The following is a 15,027-nucleotide window of genomic DNA, read 5'->3' as shown; positions in this document are numbered from 1 at the left end:
ATGTGAAAACTTTATGGATGAAATTGGAAAAGAAATTGAATTATTATAGATTCCATAGTACTTCTGTATATATTAAAGTTCAAAAGCATGATATTTACTTCTTTTTTTCGTTTTCTGTTCATTTTCCATAATTTAGTAACGGGAAAGTATGCTAATATCAATTGTTGTTTCACGTCTTACTCACTGCTAGAATTTTTATTTTATTTTTAATATAGGAATAACCATTTATTACCATAATATGTTTTTTTGAAAGAATATTATTGATAAAATAATATGAGTATAATTCTGTTGATTCCGTGATTCTTCTCAATTAAGATTTTCTCTATGACTCGAGGACTGTTAGTAGCGTATTTTTCGAATTAGGATAATTTAAATCTCCTTGAAATCCATTTGATCACCATGAAAGGATTTTGTGGATCAGCTTGAAGTATTTGATCGTCAAGAAGAGTTCGACCACATCTTGATATATGATCTTTATGAATATTCCCAGAATTTATGGAATATTTAAGATTATTTTAAAAAAGATAATATTTGATGTCTTCATGGTCTCTTTATTTTATTTTTTTGATTAATTTCATGGTCTCTTTATGAATATGCAAAGAGTTATGAAATATTACTGTACTTTATTAGTTCTTTAAAAGAGAAAATTAATTTTTATTTCCTTTTGCTCTTTTGCCCTTTCCCATTCCAAATAGTTGAAAAATGGAGAAGGTCATCAAAAAGATATTTTCATTAATATACTTTCACCGACTCATTTTTGGATTATAGTGTAAGAATTATTATTAATTATTTCTTACTTATGGTCCAAGTTTACTTGTAATCCAAATAATACCATAAATAATATTTAATAAAAAATAGATCTCGTCCATACATTGGTTACTTGATGGACGTACCAGATTAAGTCATAACCTCTATAAATTGGTTCTCCCTCCAATCATTAGGGTTACCACATATTCTCTACAATAATTCCATCGCTGACAGTTGTGGTCAGGGGCGGATCTACGTAGTAACGTGGAGGGTGCCATGGCACCCAGTGATTTCGGTCGAAACTCTATATATATAGGTATGTATCAGAATTGGTATAAATATAGTACATGTCACCCCTATTAACAAATGATCATGTAGCCCAATGGCATGCTGTCAAGTTAAGGCCCCTAAGGTCAGCGGTTCTAATCTTGACTAGTACATTTTTTCTTACAAATATAATTAACACACCTTTTTGTTATTTGACAAAAGAATATTAAGGTTGACGAGATTCGAATCCATGACATCCTTTAATATTAAAACAAACCAACATGCTAAGTACGCTAATTTTAATGATAAAAAAATTATACTTTGTTTGAACAAGCTTTTAAAATGAAATTATTTTGAGATTTCTTTCTTTTCTTTTTCTTTTCCAACAGTGTTTTTAAAAATACATATTTTTGATAAGTATCAGTTTCTGTTTGATCAATTAATTTTAAAAACACATATGAATCGCAATTAGTATTTGGCCAATCTTTTTAAAAAAATATTTCTCAATTTCTATTGATAATGGTTATTAATTTTTATCAACCATATCCAATTGTAATTTTTATCAACCAGATAAAAAAGTCTATTATTAAAAAAAACACTTTTTCAAGGAAAATCTATTTCTTTTAGATTTTGAAAAACAGTTTTTGCTACTTGCCAAAAACACTCGTTTTCTCCTAAAATTATGATCAAATACCACTTTTGGGGCCAAACAACCTATTAGAGTTCTCCTATGTAAATTTCGAAATCACGCTATTATTCATAAAATGTGGCACCCACCGCCTCAAAATCCTGGATCCGCCACTGGTTGTGGTAACATAAAGTTAGGACAAGGAAGTAGAAACCAATTTACGATTAACGCTTTCGCTTCTCTCTGTGATGATGTCTTCCTCATCATGTATGTGTCCTACCTAACAATCTCTATGTAAGATTATCGTGTTCAAGATCCTGAAAGTATTTAATCTTATATGTGGCATCAGAGCCTGAATTGTTTGAACGGATAATCTTACATATATATATATATATAATTACCATGTAACGCAATGGAATTTTGACACGAGAATGTCAACAAATCAGTGCCTCAAGCCTTTGTACGTGGAAAGGTTTTGTTTAAGCCATAAAAGTCTCTGATCTATTCCTCACGCTGCTCTTCTAAATATGCTTGTTCTAACAAAATTGTAGAAGATATAATAATATAAAAAAAATTAAAAATAAAAATTATGCAACCTTTTGCCTTAGCCAATAAGTGATGTGCTAGATGTGATGCATTCGCCTGGCGACCCACCATGGACCCTCAATAACTAGATTGATCATGGTTAAAAGTGATTTATACCTTACTAGCATAGAAGATATGGATGTATTTTTAATAAATTATCTTCCACAAAATCCAACTTTTTAAAAGATTATCTTCACTCGTAAAACTTTAGAATTGATGTTTGTAGCCGCGATGCTTAATCCTCTTATAATGTAATATTTATGTTTTATTTTAAATTGTGTAATAAATTAAAGTGGTCATTATACTAAGCAATAAATAATATGTGTGTACTTTGTGCAAAATAGTTTGCTAGTTACCAAAGTGGCCAAACTAGATAAATTAATATTTACACATATAATATTTATGATCACTTGATGCATGTATTATGTTTCTATAGTTTGTTAGTCATCAAAATGGCCAAACTAAAATGTATAAAATTATTCACATGCACAAAAAAAATTTTATGATATTGTGACCAAATTAGAGAAATTAGCGTCTACACATATAATATTTATGATCACTTGATGCATGTATTATGTTTCTATAGTTTGTTAGTCACCAAAGTGGCCAAACTAAAATGTCTAAAATTATTCACATGCACAAAATTTTATGATATTATGTGTGCATCTGTATTTATATAGTTTGTTAGTCACCAAAGTGACCAAATTAGAGAAATTAGCGTCTACACATATAATATTTATGATCACTTGATGCATGTATTATGTTTCTATAGTTTGTTAGTCACCAAAGTGGCCAAACTAGTATGGTTAAGAGAAATATGCACTCATAAAATTGTCATTTATCTATGAAGGTTAATTAAATGCCTATATTGAAAAATAAATAGATAAATTGACTTTCACTATTGCTATAACTTAAAATTTTACCCAAAGGTGAATTTATCATTCTACGAATAGTGAAAATTATGAGGTAAATTAATATTTTAGTCAAACATATATTGTATATCCAAAGATGTCGTATATGTTTTATAAAATTTATTCAATTACCTATTAAAGATAAAAATGGCATTTAAATTATGATAATGTGTCGTAATATCTATCCAAAGGAGAATTGCGATATATTTTTATCGTTTTACTGAATTCACATTATTTTCTGATTTGTGAGCATGTATATCTATTTTGCAGTTATTCCTCTTCATTCGCATGCTTCGTCTGTTACTGTGTTCAATGGATTGAACTTCTCTGAATGGCTTGAACAAGTCCAGTTCCACAGTGTAATGGATCTTCACTTGGCTCTGCTGAATGACAAATCTACTGCTATTACTGATAAGAGCAGTGATGATGAGAAGTCTTTTCATAAATTATGGGAGCGCTCTAACAGATTGAGCCTTATGTTTATGCAAATGACTGTTGATAACAACATTAAGAGCACTATTCCACAAACAGAAAGTGCCAGGGAATACCTGAAGTTTGTGGAAGAACGTTTTCGTTTTACTGATAAATCTCTCGCTGGTACACTAATGGCTGAACTCATGACCATGAAGTTTGATGGGTCGCGCAGTATGCAAAATCATATCATCGAGATGACTAACATTGCAGCAAGACTTTCGACCTTGGGGATGAAAGTGGATGACACCTTGTTGGTTCAGTTTATTCTGAACTCATTGCCTCTTGAGTATGGACCAATCCAAATTAACTATAACAGTATTAAGGATAAGTGGAATGTTAGTGAATTGTCCAGTATGCTTACTCAAGAAGAGTCAAGACTTAAGAAACAAGGAGGTCATTCCATTAACCTCATGGGTCAAGGAGCTGGTAAATGACTTAAAGTGAAAGCCAACAAGTTTAAGAAAAAGAAAGCACCTACTAAAGTTCCACAAGATGCTCATAAGGAACTCAAGGCTAATGTGTGTCGTTTCTGTAAAAAGGAAGGGCACTACCAGAAAGATTGCCTGAAACGTAAAGCTTGATTTGAAAAGAAAGGTACATTTAATGCCTTTGTATGTTTCGAATCAAATTTAGTAGAAGTTCCTAATAATACTTGGTGGCTTGATTCTGGTGCAACTACTCATGTATCCACTATGTTGCAGGGATTCACTACGATCCAAACTATGAATTCAAATAAAAATTTCTTGTTCATGGAAAATCGCATGAAGGCTAAAATTGAAGGCATAGGGACTTATCGTTTGATCTTGGAGGCTGGACATCACCTTGATCTGTTACAGACTCTTTATGTTCCTTCAGTTTCTAGGAATTTGATTTCTCTTTCAAGACTTGATGTTTCTGGATTTGATTTTAAGTTTGGACATGGTTGTTTCAATTTATATAAGAATACTATTTTTTTATGGTTTTGGTGTTCTTATTGATCGTTTATATAGATTGAAACTCTATAATAATTAGACGTAGTTCACTAAATGAAAGTTTTGCTTATTTGTGGCATAAACGTTTGGATCATGTATCCAAAGAAAGATTAAAAAGGTAAGTAAAGAATGAGATTCTTCCGAATCTGAAGTTTATAGATCTTGATATATGTTTGGATTGCATTAAAGGAAAGCAAACCAAGCATACCAAGAAAGGTGCCACAAGGAGCACTCAACTTCTTGAAATTATACACATTGATATTTGCGGACCCTTGATGTTCCATCTTTAGGTGGAGAAAAATATTTTATCACCTTTATCAGTGACTTTACACGTTATGGATTTATCTATTTGTTGAAAGAAAAATCTCAAGCAGCGGACGTTCTCAAAATATACGTTAATGAGGTTGAAAGACAATTAGCTAGGAAAGTGAAAATCATTAGGTTAGATAGAGGTGGTGAATATTATGGAAAGTATAACTAATCAGAACAATGTCCAGGTCCATTTGCAAAATTCATTGAGAATGGTGAAGTTAGTGGGAGTGTTGAACGACAAAGTGTGGAAATTAATGAGGTAAGGGTAAATATTTCATTGCCCATAAATGTACCTACTTCCACACCAATAACAAATGTTGTTCCTCTTGATGAAGAACACTTTAACAATGTTGAACAATATTTGGGTGAAACACTTCAAGAAGGAACTAACTCACAAATATTTGACGCAAATGAACCACAAACAATGCCATTAAGAAAATCTCAAAGAGAAAGAAAATCGGCCATTTAAGATGATTATGTGATTTATTTGCAAGAGTCAGATTTTGACATTGGAATTAATAAAGATCCGGTTTCATTTTCACAGGCCATAGAAAACACTGAGTCTGATAAATGGATTGATGCCTTGAATGAAGAGTTAAAATTCATGGAATATAACAAAGTCTGGGATCTTATTCAATTACCAGAAAGTTCTAAAAGAATCGGGTGTAGATGGGTCTTTAAGACCAAATGCGATTCTAATGGTAATATTGAACGATATAAAGCCAGACTTGTTGCCAAGGGATACACACAAAAAGGAGGCATTGATTATAAAGAGGCCTTTTCACCGGTCTCAAAGAAGGACTCATTAAGAATTGTGTTGGTTTTGGTATCTCATTATGATTTAGAGTTACATCGAATGGATGTGAAAACTGTCTTTCTTAATGGAGACCTCGAGGAGGATGTTTATATGGATCAACCAGAGGGTTACGAAATTAAAGGAAAAGATCAAATGGTGTGTAAACTAAAGAAAATATATGGACTCAAACAAGCCTCACGACAATGGTATATAAAGTTTAATGATACCATAACATCTTTTGAATTTACGGAGGTTACCGTTGATCAGTGTATTTACCAAAAGATCAGTGGGAGTAAGTCTATATTTTTAATCCTGTATGTTGATGACATTTTACTTGTTGCTAATGATTTAGGCATAATGCGTGAGACAAAAGATTTTCTCTCTATGAACTTTGAAATGAAAGATATGGGTGAGGCATCCTATGTGATAGGGATAGAAATATTCTGTGATAGATCACAAGGATTATTGGGACCGTCTCAAAAAGGTTATATTGAAAGAGTTCTAGAGAGATTTAACATGAACAATTGTTCAGCAGCAATAGTTCCTATTCAAAAAGGGGACAAATTTAATCTCATGCAATGACCAAAGAATGATGTAGAACAAAAAGAAATGGAAACAATTCCTTACTCTTCTATTGTTGGAAGTTTGATGTATGTTCAAACTTGCACAATACCGGATATTATTTTTGCGGTCGGAATGCTAGGAAGATATCAAAGTAATCGTGAAATTGATTAATGAAAAAAAATTGCAAAGAAAGTTTGTGGCATGTTATGAAGCCACAATTCATGCATTATGGCTGCAGAACTTCATTTCAGGACTTGGGGTTGTCGACACCATTACCAAGCCGCTGAAAATTTATTGTGATAATATTGCAACAGTATTCTTCTCCAAGAACTATAAGTACTCCAAAGGTGCCAAACATATGGAATTAAAGTACTTTACCGTCAAGGAAGAAGTTCAGAAACAAAGAGTGTTACTTGAGAATATTAGAATTGATCTCATGATTGCAGATCCGTTAACAAAAGGATTACAACCAAAGACATTTAAAGAACATGTTCAAAGAATGGGTCTTGGTTGTACTTATGATTGATGCATGTATGATGTTTTTACACTCTAATCAAATTATGTGTTTCTAATATACATTAATGAATTTCTTGTTTCTCATAATAGTGTACACATTATTGTTTTGAGATATTACAAGATAAGTCTCTATGAGACATTATTGTGGACCATAATGTTATATGTTTTATAGCTTTATAAACCTAGTATGATAAGTTGCTAATGTAGTAGTATATGGAAGGAAGTATGTAGTTTAAAATTTATGTACAACCGCCATAACTCGCATTAGTAGTTTGTTATATTGTGGTATGTATGATGGACATTATAGAAGAGATTTATTACATGCGCCACTAATGTTTATGAAATATTAATGTTATATATATGGTCATTGGGCAATGTGGGAGAATGTAAGAATTATAATTAATTATTTCCTACTTATGACCCAAGTTTACTTGTAACCCAAGCATTATCATAAATAATATTTAATAAGGAATAGATCTCGTCCATACATTGGTTACTTGATGGACGTACCAGATTAAGTCATAACCTCTATAAATTGGTCCTCCATCTACCCATTAGGGTTACCACATATTCTCTATAATAATTCTATCGCTGACGGTTGTGGTAACATAAAATTAGGACAAGGAGGTAGAAATCAATTTACGATTAACGCTTCTGCTTCTCTCTGTGATGATGTCTTCCTCATCAGGTATGTGCCCTAACAATCTCTATGTAAGATTATCGTGTTCAAGATCCTAAAAGTATTTAATCTTATATATTGTGCTTATTTAAATTTATTGATTCAAAATAATTATTATTTTAGAAAATTATATATTATTAATTCTTTGTTATCACTTTACCCTTAATTACTTAATAAATATGTTGAGAGATAAATGTGATTAAAAAGAGAGTAGTACTCCTTCTAGTCCAAAATCAATTTATTTCTAACACTTTTTCTTGGATTGGAACGAATTTTTCAAAGTCTAAAGAAGAGTACTGTATTAGTTAATTATTTATTTTTTTCAAATTTACCTATCTCTCAAATGGGTTTTTCAAATCCAAGCATTGTCTATTTATACTTTTTCAAAAAGTTTAGGAAAAGTAAAAGGATAATATTGTCAAGTGACCTTATAATTAATTGATTTTTAAGACATGTGTCACACCTTAAAAAATTACTTATTTTGAATGGGAGAGACTAGAGAGTATTAAATTGAGAGAAAAAACAATTAAGCTTAATACAATAAAATTACCTTTTTAGTTAATGTATAGTTTTAAGAAACTTTTTTTTATGATCGGAAGATTCAGATTAACTTTCTCACACTTTAACTAATTTTACGGAATATCATTCACCTTCCACCAGCAATAGATACATGATATAATAAAAATAGATCGAATAGAGTCGATGTTATCTATTGAACTAAAAAAGTAGAGATATAGCAAACACAAAAACATATGAAAAGATATTTTCATTAAAATAGATGGTATTATCTATTAAATTAGAAAAGTAGCTAGAGATATGGTATCGATCTAGAATTCTAGTGAAATAAAAAGTGTATATGCTAAGGTAATGGAAGGTGGGTTTCTTTAATGAAACTTCCATATAATAAAATATATATTTGTTACATCTATTGTCCTAATATTAAAAAGGAATGAACTTTATTTCATGTCTTACTCCATTGAGGTTAGATTCTTTTTTTTTTCCATTTCACAAATAACCAAATTTTCTTCACTCACCTTTTCTAGATTTAACACTTTTCACCTCACATGCATCTCATCAAGACAACTTTTACAATTTTTGGGAACTTGTCAACTTTTATGAGTTGGCAAAATATGTTGCAAAAATTATCATTGACAACAAAAGATTTGGTAAATTTGTTTATTATTTTATTTGTCTCAATTTATATAGCAGCGTTTAATTCGATACAAGAAAAAAAAAAGAACTTTTAAAATTTGTAATTTTAAATAGGTTATGAGATTCTTGTTGTTATAAAAGCATGTTATTAAAACTAATTTAATTTATTCAAATATAAAATGACTGTACTTTTTTTAAGGAATTAATAAGGAAACATTACTACATAAAAATGAAACATACTGAATATATGTAAGTGAGGGGAGGGATAGAGTGATGCAAACTTTACCCAGACTTTATGGAGGTAGGTTATATTCGAAGGATGTTCGGTTTAATGGCAATAAATTAAAGTAATTATGCAAAGGAAAAACAATAGTGAAAAAAATATAGCAATTAATAAGAAAAGTAGTGTAGTGCATTCAGGAAAGGAACAATAAAAAAGATATATATAATAAGAAACTATACAAAGAGTAAGTCTAATACTATGACAAATACTACCAAACCTAAATCTCTGGAAAAGCAAGACGACGTTCCACTATCTACTAATATTTTACCCTAATATGCGACATTCGCATCCTCTTATTTAAGATCATGTTCTCAGTAAACTATTATTGTGTCATGTCTTATATAATTATGTCAATGTATTTCAACAAATATACTATAAAGATGATGATATGATCATTTAATGCTATGCATATATTGTGTATACACTCACTTCCTCTCCAATCCATATATATACTATGGATCCATGAAAGACTCCTGAGGTCCACAAACCATATAATTAACTTCGATTTTTATATATATTGTGCATGTATTCAACTCTGATCCATATATAAACTTTGTAGGTGTACAAACAATCCCAATAATATGTTATGCATACATGCAATTTTGATCCATGATAACAAAGACATCTTCATGATATACACAGTTAATATGAGTTGATCAACATATTTCAACTTCCTTTACCTTGCATAATTAGAATAATAATTTTCACGATATATCATCATAATCTGACTCTGAATCCATAAAAAAAGAGTAAAATGTCAGTTATCAATATGCTTTGTATTCAATATATACACTTGAAATATTGTATATGGAATCAATCGTTCAAAATCATAAATAACAACGAATAGATTTGTGCTTTTACAAGAAAATCATTCAAAAGCCACTAAATTATCCTCATTTAGAAAACTTGTTAATTTCTTTATACAATTAAAATTTTATTATGTCAGAATTGAAAAAATATATCTACAATCAGGAATGTTATTTTGAGATTGTTGAACTGCAATGCTCTTCTTTTTTTATATATAAATATTTTTATTTACAATTAATTGCCACAAATTAAAATTATTGAGAGAGAAAATTGAACAAGAAGAAAGTGCATACAAAATGAATATTCTCTCCGTCACTTTTTACTTATCAAATTTTGATTTGACACACCTATTAAGAAAACAATGATTAGTATAGTGAATTCACCATTAACGGATGGAGTCTTAAACATATTTACTCACTAACAATTTTTAAAGACATTAACTCAATGTTAATAAATTGAGGGGATAATGGAAGAAAAAAAAAATTGTCCGTCTTTGATTTGTTAGAAATGACAAGTAAAAAGAAAAATCAAATTAGAAAAGGATAGTGCTAAACGATTAGAAAATGTGGCCCAAAAATGTACAAAGACCATACTAACCTTTTTATTCTAAAATAAACTGATCTTTTTTCCATTTTTTAATTAAAAGGTATTAAAGTGTTTGTTATTCTCTAAAATTACAATTCAATTAGAACACAAAATCTTAGACTTGAACATCAAAAGTCTTATATAATGGGACACTTTTTTTTTTCATTCTAACTCATACGTAGCATTCTTATTCTCATACGTAGCATTACTGCTAACTCTTTTTCCTCGTCTTCTCTACTCACTTTATCTCCAAAAAAAAATATGAATACAACTAAAGTTAGGGAAGAGTTGTACAGATCTTTAGGGATGATATCAGACGATAGTTTGAAGAACGAAAATGAATGAGTCGATGATAATTCACACTACAGTTTGAAAAATGATGTACATTTAGATGAAGATGGAGAAAACGATAGAGAATATGATGAAGAAGTTGAGAACAATGAAGAACACATTTTAGTAGATGAGTTTGATGTTGATCGTGAACCATATGATACTTTCACCGAAGAGGATGTGAGTGTTGGTACAATCTCCGTAATGCAATTTAACAATAATTTTTTTTTGTTTGCATTGTACAAAGAACATGCACGATTGAAAGGTTTTCCTATTGTGAAAAGAAATTTCAAAAAGATAGGTGGTGACACTGCTAAGTATATAACTTATTATTGTAATCGAGCTAGAAATCGCAAAATTAAGTATACCACAAATAGTAACAATTGTAAAGCTAGGATCACTGCCATTGTTGATAACTATGATTTTTGGCATGTCTCTAAAGTTTTTAATGGGCACAATCATGATTTTCTTCTTGCCATATCACGGTTAATGACTAGTCACAGGTCGATTAGTCAAATATTTGAAGAGGGGTCTTGTAGCTCACGATCGATCTAGAATTAGACCCTCCAAGAACATTAGGCTTGCTGAAGTTCAACGCGGTGGACCACAAAATTTGGATTGCACTCCAAAAGACCGTAGGAATTTTATTTTGAAGAGTAGAAATTTTGAAATGCAAGAAGGGGATGTGCAGTCATTGCTTAACTTTTTTCATGAAATGCAGGTAAAAATCTGGTGTTTTTCTATTCAATAGACGTTGATAATAGTGGAAGTCTGCGAAATGCACACATACCATATTACGCAGCCTTCTACTATTATCAACATCTATTGAATAGAAAAACTCCCTATTTTTACCTACATTTCATGAAAAAAGTTGAGCAATGACTGCACATCCCCTTTTTGCATTTCAAAATTTTTTCTCTTCAAAATAAAATTCCTACAGTCTTTTGGAGTGCAATCCAAATTTTGAAATTGTTACTCTTTGTGGTATACTTAATTTGAAATTATGGCCGTATTGAGTCTGATCCAAAAATCATAGTTATCAACAATGACAGTGATCCTAGCTTTACAATTGTTACTCTTTGTGGTATACTTAATTTTGTGATTTCTAGCTCGATCACAATAATAAGTTATACACTTAGCAGTGTCACCACCTATCTTTTTGAAATTTCTTTTCACAATAGGAAAACCTTTCAATCGTGCATGTTCTTTGTACAATGCAAACAAAAAAAATTATTGTTAAATTGCATTTCGAAGATTGGACCAACACTTACATCCTCTTCGGTGAAAGTATCATATGTTTTACGATCAACATCATACTCTTAAAACTCATCTCCTAAAATGTGTTCTTCATTGTTCTCAACTTCCTCATCATATTCTCTATCGATTTCTCCATCTTCATCTAAATGTACATCATTGTTCAATCTGTAGAGTGAATAATCATCGACCCATTCATTTTCGTTCATCAAATTATCTTCTGATATCATCCCTAAAGATATGTACAACTCTTCCCTAACTTCAGTTGTATTAATGTTTTTTGGGAGAGAAAGTGAGTAGAGATCTAAGTATGAGAAAGAGTTGAAAGCAGAATATCGGTCCAAGAAACTTCATATTATAAGTGAGTCATTGTTCAAGTGAGAGGAACAAGTAATTCAGTGTTACACTCACACGGTAAATAAATTTTTCAAGACACAATTTAAAAAATTGTATCATTGTGAAGTCAGCACCCCCTCCCATCATAAAGCTATCTTCGGTGTTGAGAAATTCGTAATTAGTAACTATTCAATTATGCATAAAAATGGTGGAAATTCAGTAGAGTATACAAATGAATATATGCCTAGTGGTGATTATTTGTAGTTGCAAATGATTTGAGTCTAGAGGTATACTTTGCTGTCATATACTCAAGATTTTGACACACAAGAAGATTGATAAAATTGATGAAAGGTATATATTGACAAAGTGGAGACGAGATATTATTCAACCCCATTTGAATCGATTCTTTTTGGGAGGTTATACAAATATAACTCTTGAGTACAAGACATATCCGAGCATGCTGATGTATTTCGATTAGACTTTTGTTGCATGATCTTCAAAACTAGATGAGATGATTGTGGTAGACCACGACTTGAATGACATAGACCAAACTAATGGTACAATTCAACGAGATCCCCAATACATTAATTCCCATGACAGACCACATACTACTCGAAGTTGAGAAAGAATGGACTATTACTTTCCAAATTCACAATCGCGTGATGGATTCAGAGCTAGTAATGGTGGAAGAACTGGTGTATGGGGTGGTGGTAATCGTGGTGGCAGAGGCAGTGATAGAACCGATCAATGCAGCAGTAGAGGTAACGGGCTAGGCAGAGGTACAAGCTTAGAGTATGATGATTCTCTTTTTGAGAATGAGGTATACTTTTGCTTCTATAATTGATTTATAATTTATACATTTGTTTTCTTATAGTGTCATCTTGATTTTTATTGCAACAAATTGATGCTACACTATTGCAAAGGACCTTTTTTGATCTCAACATCGATCCAAACTTGGAGTTGTAAGAGTTGATGCAGTTGTGTTACAACATGTTGCACTTGTTCCTGCTGAAGTTTTCCTATCATGTGGATTTAGTGAATTAATTATCTGTTTATGTGACTGTTTAAGCTATATTTTGACAACTCGTGTTTAAATCAGTGAATCTTCTTATTTTTAGATGCATGTTCTAAGATAATTTCTCCAATTCTTAGTGCGCAGAGATTGTATTAAGGCTACTGTGACATATTGATTCATCTCAAGGTTAATCTTGTTTTCGAGCTATTAAAGATGATCTTCTTAACTTGTTATTTTGAGTTCTCATTGATTTTAACCTGTTTAATTTTATCATGTTGTGTTCATTTACTTTCAAGGATCTATCGAAAACATTATTTCTACCTCTAAAGTAGACAGAGATTTCAAACTTGATACACTTGTAATTGGAAGCAGAGTATTAGGAGTTATTAAAAGGTAATCAATCATTTCGACAGAAAGTTGTGAAAGGGACATTGTTCGTTACCTAATAATTTTGGGAAGGTATATAAACAAATTGTAATGCAGAAGTGGTATCTTTGGTTATTGAAAGCATAGTCTGTTCTTCACTTTTAAAATTGCTTGATTTAATATCTTTACTCTATTTGGTATAGGATATGTATTTATGGTTGGCTTTAATATGTTAGGATGGTAACAGTAGTTTGAAATTTTTTATCATTGCTTTAAGTTCAGGACCCATTTTAGAAGAGGCAAATCAACTGATTTTGGCTTGATCTATGATTATGGCAAGAACGCAAAGAAACATGAGCCCAAGTACCGACTGGTCAGGAATGGATTAGACACAAAGATTGAGAAGTCCAAGAATCAGATGGAGCGGAAGAACTGAGCCAAGAAAGTACGCGGTGTCAAGAAGACTAAGGCAGGAGATGCCAAGAAGAAATAATCTGCAAATAATAGTTCTCTTAAACCAAATGAGAAAAACTACTGTTACCATGTGTATTGTGTACTAACATATATTATTTCATCAAGATGCATAACTAATCTATACTAATTCTAGGTGAATTAAAAATAACAGAGCTTCGAGATCAGTATTTGAAAGAATAATCGCAAGGCTAACATGTTTGTTGAAGATCTTTCTAAACCTAAGAGCAGAGAAAATAAAGAGTTTACATTTTTACAATTAGCTTAGGACATAAATGACCTAGCAAAAAGCAATTTAACACAGGAGAGTTTTACACCTTAACAAGAATAAAGTTGTACATGTAATGAATTTAAGCTATTCATATACTGAAAATTTAAACATAAGAATCAGCAAAATTAAGGTGAAAGTCTTCCCTATAGAGCAGCAAAATTTCTAATCATGAATAAACTCATTTTCTTGAGCAAACATGAGATAGAAAACGACCCATTTCGATATGGTGGAAAATGTTATTTCGTTTAGTCAATAGAATTAAAATATACAAGATTGACATAAGTGCTAATTCCATGGGATATCTCACCTCATGAGATATTCCTATTTATCCCATTCGGTGTATCAAATGACCATTCTTAGTATGGGTAATTGTCTTGCAAAAAGTAAAAAAACAAAATGAAACAGGAAATAACATAATAACTTTTTCATTAATGAGATAGATAAAGGAGTAAACATAAGATAGATTGGGATTAAACCATAAGATAGAGAAAAGGATCAAAACATAAATGAAGGAACTTAATTAAAAATGTGTTAGCTGCTCTTTTGATTCACTAATGTGATGCAGAGGCAACAGCCTCAATATCACTGCTTAAAACAATAATAGAATTTCCCTTTTCATTGGTTTCAGACGCGGCACTGACCAACTCCTCAAGAATGTCATAGAGAGTCGTCAACGGATAAGTATCCATTAACATTCGCTTCACACA

The sequence above is a fragment of the Solanum tuberosum genome, unplaced genomic scaffold (assembly GCF_000226075.1).
Source record: "Solanum tuberosum cultivar DM 1-3 516 R44 unplaced genomic scaffold, SolTub_3.0 scf00134, whole genome shotgun sequence".
NCBI lineage: Eukaryota > Viridiplantae > Streptophyta > Magnoliopsida > Solanales > Solanaceae > Solanum > Solanum tuberosum.
Note: the sequence above shows the minus strand (reverse complement) of the source record.